Source organism: Gorilla gorilla, chromosome 11, assembly GCF_029281585.2.
Source record: "Gorilla gorilla gorilla isolate KB3781 chromosome 11, NHGRI_mGorGor1-v2.1_pri, whole genome shotgun sequence".
Classification (NCBI taxonomy): Eukaryota; Metazoa; Chordata; class Mammalia; order Primates; family Hominidae; genus Gorilla; species Gorilla gorilla.
Genome location: NC_073235.2, coordinates 48,189,591 through 48,208,375, shown reverse-complemented (window position 1 = coordinate 48,208,375; position 18,785 = coordinate 48,189,591).

Sequence of the window (18,785 nt, the reverse complement as noted above, 5' to 3'; positions counted from 1 at the left end):
TGAGGCTGCAGTGAACCATGACTGTGCCGCTGCACTCCAGCCTGGATGATTGAGCAAGACCCTTTCTAAAAATAAAATAAAATGCCAGGTGCTATGGCTCATACCTGTAATCCCAAAACTTTGGGAAGTCAAGGTGTGAGAATTGCTTGAGCCCAGGATTTCAAGAGCAGCCTAGACAACATGGCAAAACCCTGATTCTCCAAAAAAAAAAGGAAGTAGCCCGGTGTGGTGGCACATGCCACCATTAGTCAGGTATGGTGGTCCCACCTACTCTAGAGGCTGAGGTGGAAAGATCACTTAAGCCCAGGAGGTTATGGATGGAGTGATGCAAGATGGTGCCATTTCATGCCAGCCTAGGCAACGGAGTAGGGAAAAAAAAGAAAGAAAATATGGGAGATTCAAGTTATCCATATGAGGAGTAGAAAAGGAGGCCTCAACAGTGAGACAAAATATTAAAAGGACAATAAAGAAACACTATGAATAAGTTCATGCCCATGAATTCAACAACTTAGATAAAATTGACAAATTCCCTGAGAGCCAGAAACTACAGAAACTCACACAAGAAGATATAGATAAAATGAATAGCTCTATGTCTATTTTATAAATAGAATTACAGTTTAAAATCTTACAAAAAATAAAGCTCTTGGCCCAGAATGTAAATTCTATCACACAGTTAATCAGGTAATAATACCAATTCTGTATAAAAGTTTGCAGAAAATAGAAAAAGGATGAAACTTTTTCCAGCTCATTTTATGCATCCTGAATTACTTTGATGCCAAAACCACTAGAGTGTGAACATGAAAAATAGTAACTTTATAATGGAGGAATCTGGTAAATATCACCTTAACCAAGTGATCAAGTGTGACGTCACTATTGATAAATCATGTTGTTCTTATGTACCACTTGATATGATGCAATTATATCCCAGTATTTCTAATCTCAGTTTAATCATGAGAAAACATCAGAAAAGTCCAAATGGAGGGATATTCTACAAAACACCTGACAACTACTCTAAATTAGCAACAAGGTCTGAGATAAAAACTAACAAACTTGGACAGGCTTGAGAAGATTACAGAGACATGACAACTAAGTGCAGTGTTTGATCCTAGTTGGATATGGGAAAATTACACCATGGAAAAATTGTGGAGATCTGAATAGAGTCAATAGTTTTGCTAACAGTATTGTTTCAACGTCCATATCAAAGTTTTGATGAATGTACTCTGTTTATGTAAGATCATAACACTAAGAAGCCGAGGGAAAGGTATATGAGAACTCTCTACTGTTTCCAGAACTCATCTTTAAATCTAAAATCATTTCAAAACAAAGAAATTTTTAAAAATTCATTAAAAAATTAAAAGTCAGAATTCAAGATGCAACTATTAAGTAATTTTGATCACTTATTTTCTTAAGTAAACATTCAAAATGTATTTGTCCAAAGAAGTGCTAGCTTTCAAAAAATAAGTTTGTAGGCATATAATGTCATTGCTCAAAGTTTGGAACCTTTTTCTTTTTTTGTGTGTGTAACCTTAGAATATAGAAACATAATAAGAATACTAAATTGTAAAGTTTATCTAATTCAACACCATATTTTGTATCAAAACCTGTGTTATATGTGACAGTCACTCATCACAAATTAGTTTCTAAAAAATAAATAAATGAAATAAAATAGTAAATTGCTCTCTACCAAGCAAGAACCAATGATCTGTTATCCAAAAGAAACACACTTCACTTATAAAGATACACGTAGACTGAAAATAATGGAACGGAAGAGCTTTTCCATGCCAATGGAAACCACACAAGAGCAGGAGTTGTTATACTTATGTTAGACAAAATAGATTACAAGACAAAAGTATAAGAAGAGATAAAGAAGGTCATTATATAATGATAAAGGGTTCAATTCAGCATGTTCATGGATTGGAAGGATCAATATTGCTAAAATGTCCATACTACCCAAAGCAATCTACAGATTCAGTGCAATCCCTATCAAAGTACCAATGATATTCTTCATGGAAATAAAAAATTCCAAAATTTATATGGACTCACAAAAGACCCCGAATAGCCAATGCTATCCTGAGCAAAAAGAGCAAACTGGAGGAATCACTTTACCTGACTTCACATTTTACTACAGAAGTATGATAACCAAAATAACATGATACTGGCATAAAAACAGAACAGAATAGAGAACCCAGAAACAAATCCACATACCTATAGTGAACTCATTTTTGACCAAAGTGCCAAGAGCATACACTGGGGAAAAGACAGTCTCTTCAATAAATGGTACTGGGAAAACTGGATATCCATATGCAGAAGAATAAAACTTGATCACTATCTCTCATCTTCTACAGGCAACCAAAGCATAAATGGATAAATGGGATCACATCAAGCTATAAAGTTTCTTCCCAGCAAAGGAAACAATAAGTGAAGTGAAGAGACAACCCACAGAATGGGAGAAAATATTTGCCAACTACTCATCTGACAAGGAATTAATAACCAGAATTTATGTGGAGCTCAAACAACTCTATAAGAAAAAAATCTAATAATCCTAATTAAAAAAGGGGAAAAGATTTAAAGAGACACTTCTCAAGAGAAGGCATACATATGGCAAACAATAGTATGAAAAAATGGTCAGCATCATTGATCATCAGAGAAATGCAAACCAATACTACAATAAGATATTATCTCCTTCCAATTAAAATGACTTTTATTCAAAAGTCAGGCAATGACACAGGCTGGTGAGGATGTGGAGAAAAGAGAACCCTCATACGCTGTTGTTGGGAATGTAAATTAGTACAACCATTATAGAGAACAGTTTGGAGGTTCCTCAAAAACTAAAAACAGAACTAGCATATGATCCAGCAATCCCGCGGCTGAGTGTATACCCAAAAGAAAGGAAATAAGTGTAAAGAAGAAGCATCTGCACTCCCATGTTTGCTGCAGCACTGTTCACAATAGTCAAGATTTGGAAGCAAACTACGTGACCATTAACAGATAAATGGATTTTAAAAAGTTGTACTTACATACAATGTAGTACTATTCTGAAATTAAAAAGGAGATACTATCATTTGCAATGACATGGATGGAACTGCAGGTTATTACATTAAGTAAAATAAGTCAGGCACAGAAAGACAAACATTACATATTCTTACTTATTTGTGAGATCTAAAAATAAAAACAATTGAACTTATGGAGAAAGAGAAAAGAAGGATGGTTACCAAAGTCTGGGAAATGTAGGCGGGGGTAGAGGGGAGCAGCAAGATGGGGATGGTTAATGGGGAAAAAAATATAGTTAGAAAGAATGAATAAGACATAGTATGTGATAGCACAACGGGGGGACTATAGTCAATAACAATTTCATTGTGCACTTTAAAATAATTAATAGATTATAATTGAATTGTTTGTAACACAAAGGATAAATGATTGAGTGGATGGATACCCAATTTTCCATGATGTGTTTGTTACGCATCTCATGCCTATAAAAAAAATCTCATGTATCTCATAAATATATACACATACTATATACACCCAAAAATTTAAAATAAATAAAAACTAGGTACTCCAGAAAAAACATTTTATTTATGACTTACTATGAAATGTCAATAAAAAGTGAATCAATCATAACCTACCAAAAGAAAGCAAAACAAGCAAGCAGAGAAATCCAGAAGTTGGAACATTCTGTGAGAAAATTAGCCAAACCTCATGAAAAACTGGGTTTTATTAGATTAAATGTGATTTAAGAGAACAACACTCAGAGGTGTGACATATATTCTGTTTGTATAGAGATTTCAGAAAACGTTAATATCATCTATGTATTGGTAAGTTTCTGAAATGAAATAATGGAGATCAATTATTGAAAAATCAAGATTATAAAAAGATATCATTTCAGCTTTTTTTGTAAATCAACTATTACAAAATAGTTTATTAAAATGTTAACTAATACATTTATTTTTAAGTCAGTAAAAATAATGGCACATGTTTGTTTTGTATTTGTGTAGTTTGCATATAAATGGTACAGAAATATAATCTAAAATATTAACAATAATTTATAGATAGTGACAATGTGACATTTTATCTTATTTTCTTTTTGCCAGTCTAAATGTCATTAATTTATACAATAAATATTTATGATTTCAGTAATAATAAAAGATTATTTTTAAAAACCCAAATGCCGGGCATATGTTGAAGTCCTAACACACAGTATCTCAGATTGTGACTTTATTTGGAAATTGGGTCCTTACAGATGTAACTATTTAAGTTAAGATAAAGTCATAGTGAAGTAGGATGAGCCCTTAATCCAATATGACTGGTGCCTTTGTAAAAAGAGGAAAAGAGACAAAGAGACACAAGAGATAATATCATGTGACAATGGAGGTAGAGGTTGAAGTGTGGTAGCTACACGGCAAGGTATGCAAAGAATCGCCAATAAAACACCAGAAACTCGAAAGAAGCAGGAAAGGATTCTCTACTGCAGGTTTTAGAAGGAGCATGGTCCTGCTGACACATTGATTTCAAACTTTTAGATAACAAAATTGTGAAAGAAATAAATTTTGTTGTTTTAGGCAACTCAGTTTGTGGTACTGAGAGTGGCAGAAGGCAGCTAAATGCCTAGGTAGATAGGGGTGGGCTCCCAGGGAAACCCCTCCAAGCCAAAGACAGTTTAAAGCCTGAAAGCCAAGCAACAATTGATAACTTGTCTTCCCATTTGGCGCGTTTTCCTCTGATTGACCTCCACCCCTCACCTATTTTACATAAACCTACCCTTTCCTAATTGATTTTCTACACTGTCAAGCCATGCCCACCTATAAATACATTTTGGGAGACAATTTAATTCTTAACACTGGGCATAGCATTCTGATGGTCTGTTGTTTCTTCACCATACCTTGAAGATAAAGTCAACTGCTTCCTTTCACTATTGCTGTTAAAAAGTCAGCTCTTTGTTCTGCTTGCCATTAATTTTTAAATTATCTGTATTTTTTTCCTCTGGCTGCTTTTAAGATTTTTTTTTCCCTTCATTACTGTTCTGCAGCTCAGTGATTTGTACTTGTATAGAGCCTTCATTTCTTTTCAACTCAGTATTTAATGACTTCCTAAACCCAAGAATGGCTAGATTTCATTGTCAGGATAATTCTTACCCGGCATTGTTTTAAATTCTTCTTCCCTCCAATTTCTCCTTAACATGTCTGGAAATCTGGTTAGATGTGTTTTGAAATTTCTCCCTCTTTTTTCCATTCTTATTTAACCTTGTGAACCAATATCCTCACACTCCAAGTCACCAGAGATTGTGATATGTTCCTATGGGCAAACTGTGACATCAATATTTACCTTTCCTAAAGATGGGTACTTTCTTAATTATTTTTGACCTATTACAAATAGTCTTAATTTTCTTTTTTTTATTATTATACTTTAAGTTCTAGGGTACATGTGCACAACATGCAGGTTTGTTACATATGTATACATGTGCCATGTTGGTTTGCTGCACCCATTAACTAGTCATTTACATTAGGTATTTCTCCTAATGCTATCCCTCCCCCATCCCCCCACCCCACAATAGGCCCCAGTGTGTGATGTTCCCCTTCCTGTGTCCCTGTGTTCTCATTGTTCAGTTCCCACCTATGAGTGAGAACATGCGGTGTTTGATTTTCTGTCCTTGTGATAGTTTGCTCAGAATGATGGCTTCCAGCTTCATCCATGTCGCTACAAAGGATATGAACTCAACCTTTTTTATGGCTGCATAATCTTCCATGGTGTATATGTGCCACATTTTCTTAATCCAGTCATTGATGGACATTTGGGTTAGTTCCAAGTCTTTGCTATTGTGAATAGTGCCACAATAAACATACATGTGCATGTGTCTTTATAGTAGCATGATGAGCCTTAATTTTCTACCTGCAAAGGTTATATTAATAGCTATGTTAGTATCAGATTAAATTCACCAGAAAATTAAGACAATTCTAAATACATACACAGCCAAAACACAACTTGAAAATTGAAAAGACTGCAAAAAAAATTGACAATTTTGCAAACATATTAGAAAATGTGAATATTTTGCTCTCATAAACATCACCCTGTTACATCCAGCAAGTTATAAAAGGCAGTAAAATTTTTAACATAACTATTATTTTGACTTATTGGTCGTATACCAAACATTGCCTAAAATACATTCTTTTCTGACCCACAGGAAAAATTTTAAAAATTAAAAATATTTTAAAAATTGAAGATGCGTTAAAGATAATCAATTCTTTAAAGCAAAAATAACACCACTATATTATGGGGTGTATAAATATGTAAAAGTAAAATATACAAAAACAGGAAAATAAGAAAGCAGCAGAGATGGTCATATATGCTTAAAAAATTCTTTTGTTCTACTTCAAGTGTTATCATTTTGTTCTTAGGTGGATTGGGATAAGTTTAAGATGTGAATTGTAACTCTAGATCAATTAAAAGAGAACAGATACAAGGAAATCAAGCTAATAAGCCAAGAATGGAGATGAAACAGAATAATAAAAAATACTCAAGTAATCCAAAATAAGGGAGAAAAAAGAAAAATGAAGTATAGGTAGGTCAATTAGAAACATATTTTCTAATATATATTTTCATGTTTCAAATTAGAAAGTAACAAAATGTAAATGGTCTCAGAATTGCAATTAAACACACAAATTAGAAAAATGTATTAAAAAAAGAACAAATGACATGTTTTTTATTATACACACATTTCAATTATGCAAACACAGACATGTTAAATAAGAAACTATGAAAAGATATGTACTGTTAAAACTACTTTTATAAAAGCTGAAGTGACTATATTAATATCATGTAGGATAGGGTTCAGGACAAGGACGAGTACCAGAAATAAAAAGATATGTCATAATAATAAATGACTGTACCCACCTATTAATAGACCTTCAAAATAAATGGTGCAAATGATGTAAATGAAAGAAGAAACAAAAGCTGTCATACTTAGAAATTTCAATACTCATGTCTCAGTAATTAGCAGTTTAAGTAGACCAAAAAAATTAGTATAAAGAAGACATGAATAATATTAAAAATCAATTTGACTTAATTGACACTTATGAAGCACCATTAATTTTACCATCAACAGCAGAATGAATATTCTTTTTAGGTGCACATGGAACATTCACCAAAATAGTGTATGTGATAGGCCAAAAAACAAATTTCAATAAATTTGATTGGATTTATGTTACACAAAGTGAGTATAAAGAATATATATTATTCTCTAATACTGTAAAAACTAAGAATGCCTTCTCTTACTGCTTTTGACTGTTGTACTAGCAGTGTTAGCCTCAGCATTAAGATAAGCAAAATAAATAAAAGGCATATACACTGGAGTTAGAAAAGTAAAGCTCTATTTATTATAAAAAGACATAATCTTGTGCATGTAAAATCTTAGAAATCTACAAAAATGCCACTAAAATTAATTACTTACAGAGTTCACAAGCTACAAGGTCAATATGAAAAAAATCAGTTGTATTTCTGCAGTGTAGCAATAAATAATTTTTTAAAATATATTTTAAAAACTAAAATAATATCAAAAATATAAAAATAGAAATAAATATAATAAAATGTGTCAAAAACTTTACTCCTAAAGTTATTTAAATACATAAATATTCATGCACTGGAAGAATAAAGACTGTTAAGGTCTCAACTCTCTCCAATCAATGCACTGAAAGAATAACTGTTGTTAACATGCCAGCTGTCTCCAAGTTAGTCTACTGATTCAATGCAATCTCAATAAAAGTCCCCACAGAAATTTTGTGTCTTTGTCTGTGTGTGTGTAAATTGAAAAGCTGGTTCTAAAGGCAAAGAACATAGAACAGCCCAAACGATTTCAAAAAAAAGAAAGAATTTGGAGAACTTGTACATTCTGGTGTATAAACTTAACTGAAAAGCTAAGGTAATCAAGATAGCATAATATTGGCAATAGATATTAATCAATTACAGAGTATCTGTAGGGTCTATTGATTTCTGACAATGATGCCAAGGTAGCTCAATGGAGGGAACATGGTCTTCTAAAAAACATGATGCTGGAACCTGGCTATTTATCCACATGGAATAAAGTATCTCTCAACTCCCCCTGACCCAACCACACACACACACATACACACACACACACACACATACACACACACACACACATACACACACACACACATACAAACCAAAATAGATCAAATAATAACGTAAAAGCTAAAATTATAAAACTTTGGTAGAAATATGAAAAAATATTTTAACAACATTAGGATAAGCAAATATTTACTTAATAAATATTTATTTAATAGTAAAATCACTAACCATTAATGAAGAAATGATAATTTGTCATAAACATACAGTGGAATACAATGGAATTCCTTGGAACTCGGGGAAAAGAAAGACAACAGTACAGATCATAACATGGATGAAACTTAAAACCTCTATGCTGAGTGAAATTAGCCAGACACTAAAAATTATATGTCGTATAAGCTCAAGTCTAAATGAAACAAGAATCATATGGTGACAGAAAGCAAATTAGTGGTTTTCTGGGTCAGTTGGGAGAAAGGGGTTGTCTAGTTTAGGACACAAAGAAACTTTGGGGGATGTTGGAAAGATTCTATATGGATTGTGGTGTGGTTCTACGTGCACACGTTTTCAATAGTTTAAAATAGGTACATTTTGTTGAAGGCATATTATACTTCAATAGGGTTGATTTTAAAAATTAAGCACATACTGGGTTATAAAGAAAGTCTTTACTAAATTTATGACTTAGTATCTTTCTGTCTGCCCTCAACAATTAAACAATTTCTCTGATCCTAAGTTTCCCAAGTCCTTATCAGTTTCATTAAGATGAAAAGCAATAATGTGTAATGCATGTGAAAAGGGCACAATAAATGTTTATTTGTTTTTCTCATCCTATTTCCCACTTATAGAAATACTCTAGTAACTTATAGAAATATTCTAATTGAAAAATTGTGGCTTCTTTACTTTTGTTATGCTTTTCTAATAAATTTTACCATTCATTTTGTTACAACTCTGCCCCTAGGTCATTAGACCACAGTGTGTGCTATCATTGTTAAAATATAGAGTTGCCGTCTTTCATTCAGAGAGTACCTACGTAATCTGCCAGTTCTGTCAGCTAAACAATATTTTATATAAGAAGCAGATATTTGCTGAATTGATTTAAATTTTGGTACTCGTATTCTAAATAGTCTGAGGCTAGTCATTTTTTTATTTTAAAACTTCTTATTAAATATATGCTATACATCATTGTAAATTTTCTGTAGTGATAGAAAAATGAAAAAGACAGATCACAGCATCATGTAACTAACATCTCAAAAAAAGTATTGAAGATATAACTAAGAAAACTGAGCAGGAGAATTTTCATGGGAGCATAGTTGTTTAAATATTTTCTGGATGGTAATTAACTTATCATCTGGTTGCTTCTGATATTTTTTATACCTTTGACTTAGTAAAAGCAGTGATCAATTTATTAGAGGAAAAAAATCTGTTGAATTTAGTAGTATTTTCCAAGTATATATACAAGAAGTAAAAATAAAATCTTGGAGATCATTGCATGCATTATCAGTTTTCTGACTTATTACAAATCCAATTACAAGTCTTGTTTGGTTCTACTTAAATCAGATATTGTTTCTAAAACTAATAAATATCAGAACTAGTGGCCAGATCTAGAAACTTCCTCCCTTAAACCTATTCAAGTTAGTCAAACATAGTCAAGCATAGTCATCCCAAATTACCTTGAGAAAATCTGTTCACCAAAAATCAGATGTCTGGTCATATCAGATGTCAATTATTTTAATTACTTTCCAGGAGGAAATATATCATCAACGACAACAAAAGGATCTGTGATTGTAAAAGTTATTCCTTTTAAAAATATTCAGATTTCTAGTTTTAATCTATTTAAATTTCATATTTTAAAAATTGATTTGTTTTACCATATTTCAAAAAAAAATTCAAAGTTGCTGCATGTGAATGTTAAAACCTGTGACTTCTCAGATGAGTTCATGTTTACCAGCAGGGCTCACCCATAAAGGCCGGCTGAATATCCAGTGTACTTTCCCTTCACTGTGGTCAGTGAATCAGCAAGTGTTACAGGAGTTCAGCGTGAAATGCCAGGTGCTATTTCAACAGTCCTTCTTTCACAATGCTTAGGGTGGGGTCACTCTGGTAGACCCTGATAAGGTTACTGGAACTGAGTTCCTGGGGTGGTCAAGTTAACATCCTCTAAGCTCATGCTCTCTGAATGTAGAAGGTAGTCACAGAGACCTGGTTCCCTTTTTTGGGCTAAAGGCTACTCAACCACAAGCTGCTTATTAAACTCTGTCTGGAAAATATTATTCACTGAAATCATGTCTCAATAGCACAGAGTTTAATTTTGTAATTAACCAAACCATCTGTCATTGCAAGGCTCTCTTAAGGGCATCCAAATGGGAGAACTTATAGAACCTTGCATGGTGAGTGGTAGTGAATGGCTGTGAGAAGGAAATGGTATGAATTTCAAATGATAGCTACAAATAGATTGTCAACTTATGAACTCAGAACAAACTACTTTCCTAAAGAGATGCTCCTGCATCTTTCCATAAACAGATTACTGCCCTTTTCATAAAATATTTAGCTCTTTGCTTTATAAAGTAAAGTTCTTATGAACATAAATGTTGCTGCAAAAGACCGTCCATCTGTGTTTTTGCTGTGTGTGAATAATAGCAACATTTCCTTGAAAACTTAAGAATACTTACTAAATAATCAACAATGAGTATTAATCAGTTATATAATTTATTCTTCCTTCTAGATTTCGAGGCTTTCTGTCTTGCTGCATTAAACATCCATAGATATTTACATTACATGCAAATCAAAGATATCAAGAAATAAGATCTCTAGAGGTGATAAAACATTATTAGTTGGGCATGCCTTGAATCAGGTTTGAATTAGGTTTACTTCTTTAATGATACATATTTGGGTCTGGCATCATCCAAACAGCTCTGAACTAATAGCCCAGACAGGATCTTAATGACAATTTTTGACTTTGGTGGTTTTGTTTTTGGATGTAAATTTAAAAAGTATCAGAAAATTTGTACAAATTTAAAAATTAAATATTTTGAAACCTTAAAATCAAATATAGATACAGCTATATCTTTATACTTGTAATATATTTACTAAATGAGGTGAAGTCACAAGGATGGGAAATTATTCTGTGTAATTCAATTTACACAATTCTTTTTACCTTTTAGTAGTTTATATGATTAAATTTTGATACTATGTAGTCCACAGGAGGAATCAATAAATGCCAGAAAAGTAATGGTGATAGATACATATTGATTGTTAGACTTCCTCAATACCTTGGCCCATTGATATTAAAAGTTTTAATTAATAGCTGAATAGGTGCTTTAATGGTCAAGTAGGACATTTGGTTCTCAATAACCTATAACATCTCAAAGTTAATATTGAAATGCCACTTACATACGTCCTTTCCTCTAGTGGTGAGGATGGACAGGAAAAAGCAGTTCTAGACCCTGAAAAAGTTGGTTTGTATGGGTTAGCTATTTTCCGATGAGATCAGTCTAGCGCTGCCACCTGCACTCCAAAACATTGGTCCCAAAGGAGTCATGATGTCATTATGCCAACACCATCACATCTCAGTGTTGTTATATTGAGTCAGCCAAACTTGGCCCCATATTGGTCTGGTTCCTGTTCTTCTAACTTAAACCCACACCGTTTGGAAATGGTGTTCTTTGCGAAAAGATTAATGCCTTCAGTTCTAATTACCTTAATTATCAGCTACTCTCTGATGAGAATATTATCTGGATAATGACTAAAAATTGTGAAAATCAACCTCAAATAGAACAGGTTTTACCCTTTAAAAGTAACATAGCTAATATCCTACTTATGACAACTTTTCCAGTATGCAATCTTACATGAGAACTATACTTGTATAGTTAATCAGTTGCCAGAAAATAATTACCAGTAAAGGCAGAGGGAGAAAAGAAAGACATTAAGTTTTCCAAAATTTCAAGCTATTTTAACCAGTAAAAGAAAAAAATAACTCAAGTAGGTAATTCCAGACTGGAACGATATGTACAACTAATATTTCACAAACCTCACTAAAGATGTTAGAGGAAAGAGCTCACCAGGATGAGTGAAACTACTGGATGTATAACTCCTACTTATATACCTATATTGATTTTTTATTAGTACATAACTGTTAAATAAAACACTAAGTGCATTTCCCATTTCATGTTTTCAGAATTCCTTTTGGTAAAAAATCTATTTTGTCCCTTTGAAGTACATCTATAATTGTTCACCTTCGATTTGGAACTTAGTTTTAAGTAGCACACAATTATCTTATGAAATTGAGCTAGGCAGTAAAACTCCTTACCTTTGAGGATTGCTTGATTATTTTCTTAAAAGATAAATAAAACAAGAACAAAAAAAGGGGGATAATTCCATTCAGTACTAAAAATAAAACACTATATATAACCCACTTTGGAATTTTTTGAAGTTATGGAGTATCTTAAAGGTACATACTTAACATTTCCATTAAAAATAATAAATTAAAAGTAGAAACTCAATAGTAATGAAGAATTTTTGCCTATTATTGTTTATCTGAAAAGCGCTAGTTTGAAAAGAGAAAATCTTTTCCAATCCCACCCTGCCTCCCCATCTTAATAGAAATATAAGATGAACAAGGTAGTAATCCATTATGACCTTAAGTCAATTATCTTTAAGTAAAAGATCTTGTTATAAGGAAAAAAAATGTTAGTTCTACAACTTTTAAATTCTTCGTACTTTGTTACAACTAACATTTCCAAATTGTCCAGATTAAGCAATGTTTCCCCCTTATCAGTTTAACTACACCTTAAAATCTTATAAATGAAGTCGCAAGTCTGAGGAAGGATAAGGAAACTCTATCCATTTGCACTGGAGTAAATAAAACATTGGAAGAAAGCAAAGATAAGAAATTACACAGGGGAGCTAAAATTATTGTTTTAAAATATCTCTTTTCATTGTTATTACCATTTATCTGCAGGCCTTATGTTGGTAAAATCAGTACAGATTGGGCTGGCTATATACGGCTGAGTCATCCAGTTTGGAAATTTACCGGTTATAAATCACTACAGTTCAACCTCTTTGCCACCTCCACACATATTTTTAAGTAGTTACAGTCAGAACAACAATGAAAAAAGAAACCTTACAGTTCTAGGTTTGTTCAAGATTCAAACATCACTAATAACCTGGTTGCAAAAAAGCATATTACCTTTCCTAAATGATTTTCAACACATTTGACTTGTGTAATTATAATATTCTATCAAAAATGGATATAATGTAAGTCAAATCCTGTTTACCAAAAAACAGCATTTCCAGATAAGTCAGACTAATTGTGAGTGCTGCCTTTCAAAACCTACCCATGAGTTTATTATTGAGTACACTGAGAAGAAAGAAATATTTTCACATTTAACTTGGTTTTGGTGCAAGTTATCATCTAACAAAAGTGGTTGATTGTTTTACAATTTTAACATCCTATTTGGGTCGTTAGTTGACTTCAGCTAGAAACTATTAAAAATGTTCTAGTGCTCAATTATTATTGTTTTAAAATTATTTTAAAATTTAATAAAACACAAAACATGAGTTTTTGTAATTAATTTCAGAAAATCACACATAATGGAAATTACCTTAAGTAATATGTATTCAAAGAGAAATAATAAATATTCAAGCATTCTATATTTTGAAATAATGTTTTGGAATTTAAAAAAAATTGTCAGAATTAAAATAACTGTGAGAATTAAAATGGCTAATTTCTGTCGGTTGTAGTTAATTCCTTTGCTATAATATTCAATTGCTTTGAATGTGTTTTTATAAAATATGCTTTCAGAGCTTTCAAAAGATTAAAGACTTGGAATGAACCCAAAAACCCATCAATTATACACTGCATAAAGAAAATGTGTCACATATACACCATGGAATACTATGCAACCACAAAAAAGGATGAGTTCATGTCCTTTGCAGGGACATGGATGAAGCTGGAAACCATCATTCTAACACAGGAACAGAAAACCAAATACCACATGTTCTCACTCAGAAGTGGGAGTTGAACAATGAGAACATATGGGCACAGGGAGGGGAACATCACATATCAGGACCTATTAGGGGATGGGGGGCTAGGGGAGGGATAGCATTAGGAGAAATACCAATGTATATGACAGGTTGATGGGTGCAGCAAACCACCATGGCACATGTATACCTATGTAACAAACCTGCACATTCTGCACTTGTATCCCAAAACTTAAAGCATAATTTTAAAAAATAATAAAATAAATAAAAGGTTACCTTTCCATCTTCATTAATTTTTGTTTCTGAAACATTCCTGACTCGAAGACAGACTTAAGAGAGTTTAAACACACCCTAATTCATGTGGACCAGTTGAGAGAGTCTCCCCTGAAATGAATCATTCTGATAATTTTTTAAAACCTACTTCTATAAGGTATATTATTGAATATTACTGAATTTACTGTTTCCATCAGGATGTTTGGCTGTCACATAGAACAAACTATCACAGTCTACATACTAGTCAGAACAGTTAATGTAATATCATAAAATCTGTGTAGTGGGCCTAATTCTGTCTAGTTAACACTTCTTTTTTTATTTGTTATTTTTTATATCCGAAAACAATATCTATGAAATGTCAAACTGTCCATCTTACTTTACAGACCTGGGTCAATTTTCAATGGCAATGTTTCATTATAGACTCCAACTCAAAAACAATATTGTGTATTTCCTTATAGAAATTATGATAGTGATGTCTTATATTTCAGGCAAAAAGTATCTTCTCTATCAAGCATCTGTCAGTATGAGAAGAACTAAAATTAGTCTCAGTTTGCTCGTCTGCACCATGAGTGATAATTATTTCCTTTTGAATCTGTGAGTAGGAAAAAAACAATTATTAACCTAGCTTATGTATATAGTTTCCATATAGCAGGCATAAATAAATATACATATATATATATATAACACAAGCAAATTTGTATATTAATTCTATTATTTCTCATTTCTCTTACAGGAGTGACTCATAAGCAAAGTAGTTGAGAAGTAAAGTCTGAATCTGACTGCGTAAATCAGGGTGGGTTTACACTTAGGTGGTAAATTCTAATTCTAACAACTCTACCTAGTTTGCAAATATGGCTAAAACACTTGTTTTTTCCTACTGCCTATTCTTTCCACCCCATCCCCACCGTCCCCACCAAGTATCACCTTCCCCAAATTAACACCTCCTACCCCAACCCCAAACATTCTGGCTCCTCTTGGTAGTTTATAAACCCTGTGTCAAACACCTGTGTGTGTAATTTGTTCCAAGGGAAAACATGATCTCTCATCAGAAGCAAATAAAGCATATGGCATTTGATTATCTAAGCACACCCTCAAATATTTTAAGCAACTTCTCGATTTTCATAATTCCGACTTCTGAAGTGCTTCCTTTTTTTACCTCAATTTCAAAATTACTAGGTATCATATGATTATTGTAAAGCTGTGCATTTTGCAAATCAACCTCAATTATTATTAGCCTTTGCTTTTTCAGCAGGAGAAATAAATTCCCCACAGTGGCCATTCATTTGCCTCTCAGCATGGTCTCGTTCCTAAAGAAACTTGACTCTGAATTTACTTCCTCTTTACTGGTTGGAAAACAAATGTTTGATTTGGGGTGAGCATGTAAGTGAGTTTTAAGCACACACACAGGTAACAACGTGTCCCCAGCACCACCTCAACCATTTAGGAAGTTTCAAATTCCCCGGAATAGAAGTTGTTTCACAGACCCAGCAAAGTGCTGGGGAAATAGTAGGTAAGCCATTTGGAGGACTTCATAAATGCAAGTACTCCAAGTAACTTGCTGCTCTCTGCCCTCATTCCTTCCTTCAAGCTAGAAAGACTTGGGGGAATGTTGCCAACCTATTAGCATTTCCAGAACTGAAATAATCTCTTCCCAAGATAGTACTACTGGAATGATAACAAGACATGTGGAGCCCAACTTGCCTGGCTCTCTTCAGGTTTGTAGAGAATAGAGTAGTTTCATAGATCTGCTTTTACCTATGATAAAAATTGGAAAGGTTAAAAACCTATAGTTCTAGTTCATGCCTTTTATTTTTTCTCTCTCTCTCTCGTTGACTTTCTTTTGCCAAGGAGTCTTTGTGCAGAGGCAGGTGAAAGTCGATCACATCTTACACCCTTCATGTCAAGTATTTCTTAAGGTCTCTTATTTTTCATATTTCCAGGGATGTTAATCTCATTGCAGGACTAAAGTGGTTATGACTCTTAACAGTAAGGAAGGAAAGAAAAAACAAAGAAAGTAGGAGAACATTACATTTAATTGCAAGTGTAGTAGAAAATTTTATGTAAGCAATAAAATAAAAAAAATACTTCTCTGCTCTGGAGAAAGGAAGATTAAATATTTAAATAAGATAGCTTATAAGAGATGTTTAAATCAAGTAGTCTACCTTTTGTTTTTCTTTTAATCAACAACTTCCATTTCTCTCTACTCCCCCTATAAAGGCATTATGACTTTTAGTGAGTCCTGCCTTAATAAGCCATTCTGAAGATGAGTATGAGGTCAATTTATGTTTAAAAGCCTGCAGAGGGGCCCAATTATAGAGTAGACTGTTGGTATAAACTGTAATAGTTTATGTCAGGAAGTTCTTTTATTTTTTAGATAAAATTCAGTGTAACCATATGTCATACTTACAGTAGAGAATACAATGTAAATAGTGCCCGCTGGAGTTGTGCAATATAGTAGTCCCCAAACTCTCATTATTTGAGCTGCTCACTTCTAAAAACATTAGTTCAACTCATCACACAGGCATAATTTTGGGGAATGAATACATTCAATTTCCAAACTCCTCAGTAAGAGAAAATTAAAGAACGGCGAACAAGTAAGGATAAATTTGAATACAGTTGTTAATAATATTATTCCCAGAATATAGGTTCTTAGAATTATCACCTAGTCTCCTTTTGTGTATTTTGTTTCACTCATCTAGAGTCATTCAACATGAATATGTGCTGCAAGTCTGTTGATTCCACCCAGTCTATTAAAATCACCTCTAAGTCAAGTGCAAGGTAGACTGCTGCCCCAAATCTTTAACTCAGAATTTTCTGTGTGACATTTAATGCTGATTCTGATTCTTTGCCTACTGTATTTTTAACTAAGGGCACTCTTTGAATATATTATTGTTGTTATTTGCAACTGTCTGGCAGCAGTTACACTAATTCAAGTTGATAATCAGCTATTTAAATTCTTTATGAACTCATGGTGGAATATGATGTAGCAGATCGCCTGAAGAACTTTATGTTTTGTGATATTATCACGACATAATGTAAAATGCCATGGAACAGGTCATATTGCCCAAGTGTCATTACACCTTGTGTCAAAAACCTGAAGCCTCTTTTGTCAGTTGGCTGACTGGCTTATTTCTCCAGAGATCCTCAGCTACATGATGTTGGAATTCACAATTCAGAGGGCAGTTGACACACCCATTTCTGTACTTAGACATTCTTCCTACCTTCTAGTCTGTCAACCTCATCCTCTTCAGTTTACCGAGAGTCTACAGAGGGTGTGGCCTTGTTTTACTCAAGTAATCAATAAGTGAAAGCAGTATAGGAATGTAAAGTGAACAAGCATGCGGAAAAGAAATAGAAGACAGAAAATAACGCCTTGCAAATAGACTCTGAAAGGTCATTCAAAGTTGAAGAATTCAACTATTTCTTAAGTTGTATTTTGATAGGTTCATTGATACAACTAAATTGACTCACGTTTCAACCAAAACTGTTTTTACAACCTACCTTCCTACTAGGTAATACTCATTACCAAAATTTTATCTTGGTTAATCTGGTCTATGGAGTAACTGTAAATGACTCATTAATAGTTACTCATGAAGTTTTCTTCTGGGAATTACTTTTAATAAGGCAAGAGATAAATGTGGTGAAATACTTTCTGAGCTGAAGCTATTATCTTTGTACTGAACAGAAGTCTAGACATGAACATGTAGATGTGTGTCTGCTCAAATGCTGAAATCCAGGACCTATTCTATACCAGAGTATTTGGAATGTATTTTACTAATTGTCCCATTGACTATTAAAGGAAATTTGCAACCAGAGAGAAAGATAAATACAACAAACCTGATTCGAGATGGTTAAGAACTTGAAAGAAACCATTAATAACAACAAAAATATTAGAAATCTCAAGAAAAATGGTTTTCCTTAAAAGATCATACTACCAGCCTATAGGTCATATCTGCAGAACATATTATTTTGTTCTTACTGGTAAAACTACTGATCTGACTTAATACATGACATAAATACAAAATAATACTTTTAGAGAATTCTTTCTGTGCCAAGTTTTTGGTCGTAATTTATGTAATGAATTAGAATTTAACAAAATAATATGAAGATTAGAAGATAGGACACGCTTCATATTGAATTTTGGGTGATCATGGCCAAATGTATAGTTGTTCCTTCGTATATAGGTGGAGGATTGTTTCCAGAAGCCCCTCATATTCCCAAACCCATGCATACTCAAGTCTTGCAATAAGTCCTGCCCAGCCTGTGTATATGAAGAGTCACCTCTCCATATAAATGGATTTCACATCCAGGAATATTGTATTTTTGATTTGCAATAGGTTGAGAAACATCCATATATAAGTGGACCAGCCTAGTTCAAACCCATGTTGTTCAAGGGTCAACTGTAGTTATTTTCTTAAAATGTCTGCTTAATTGTATAGTGTGTTTCCTTTGTCTAATAA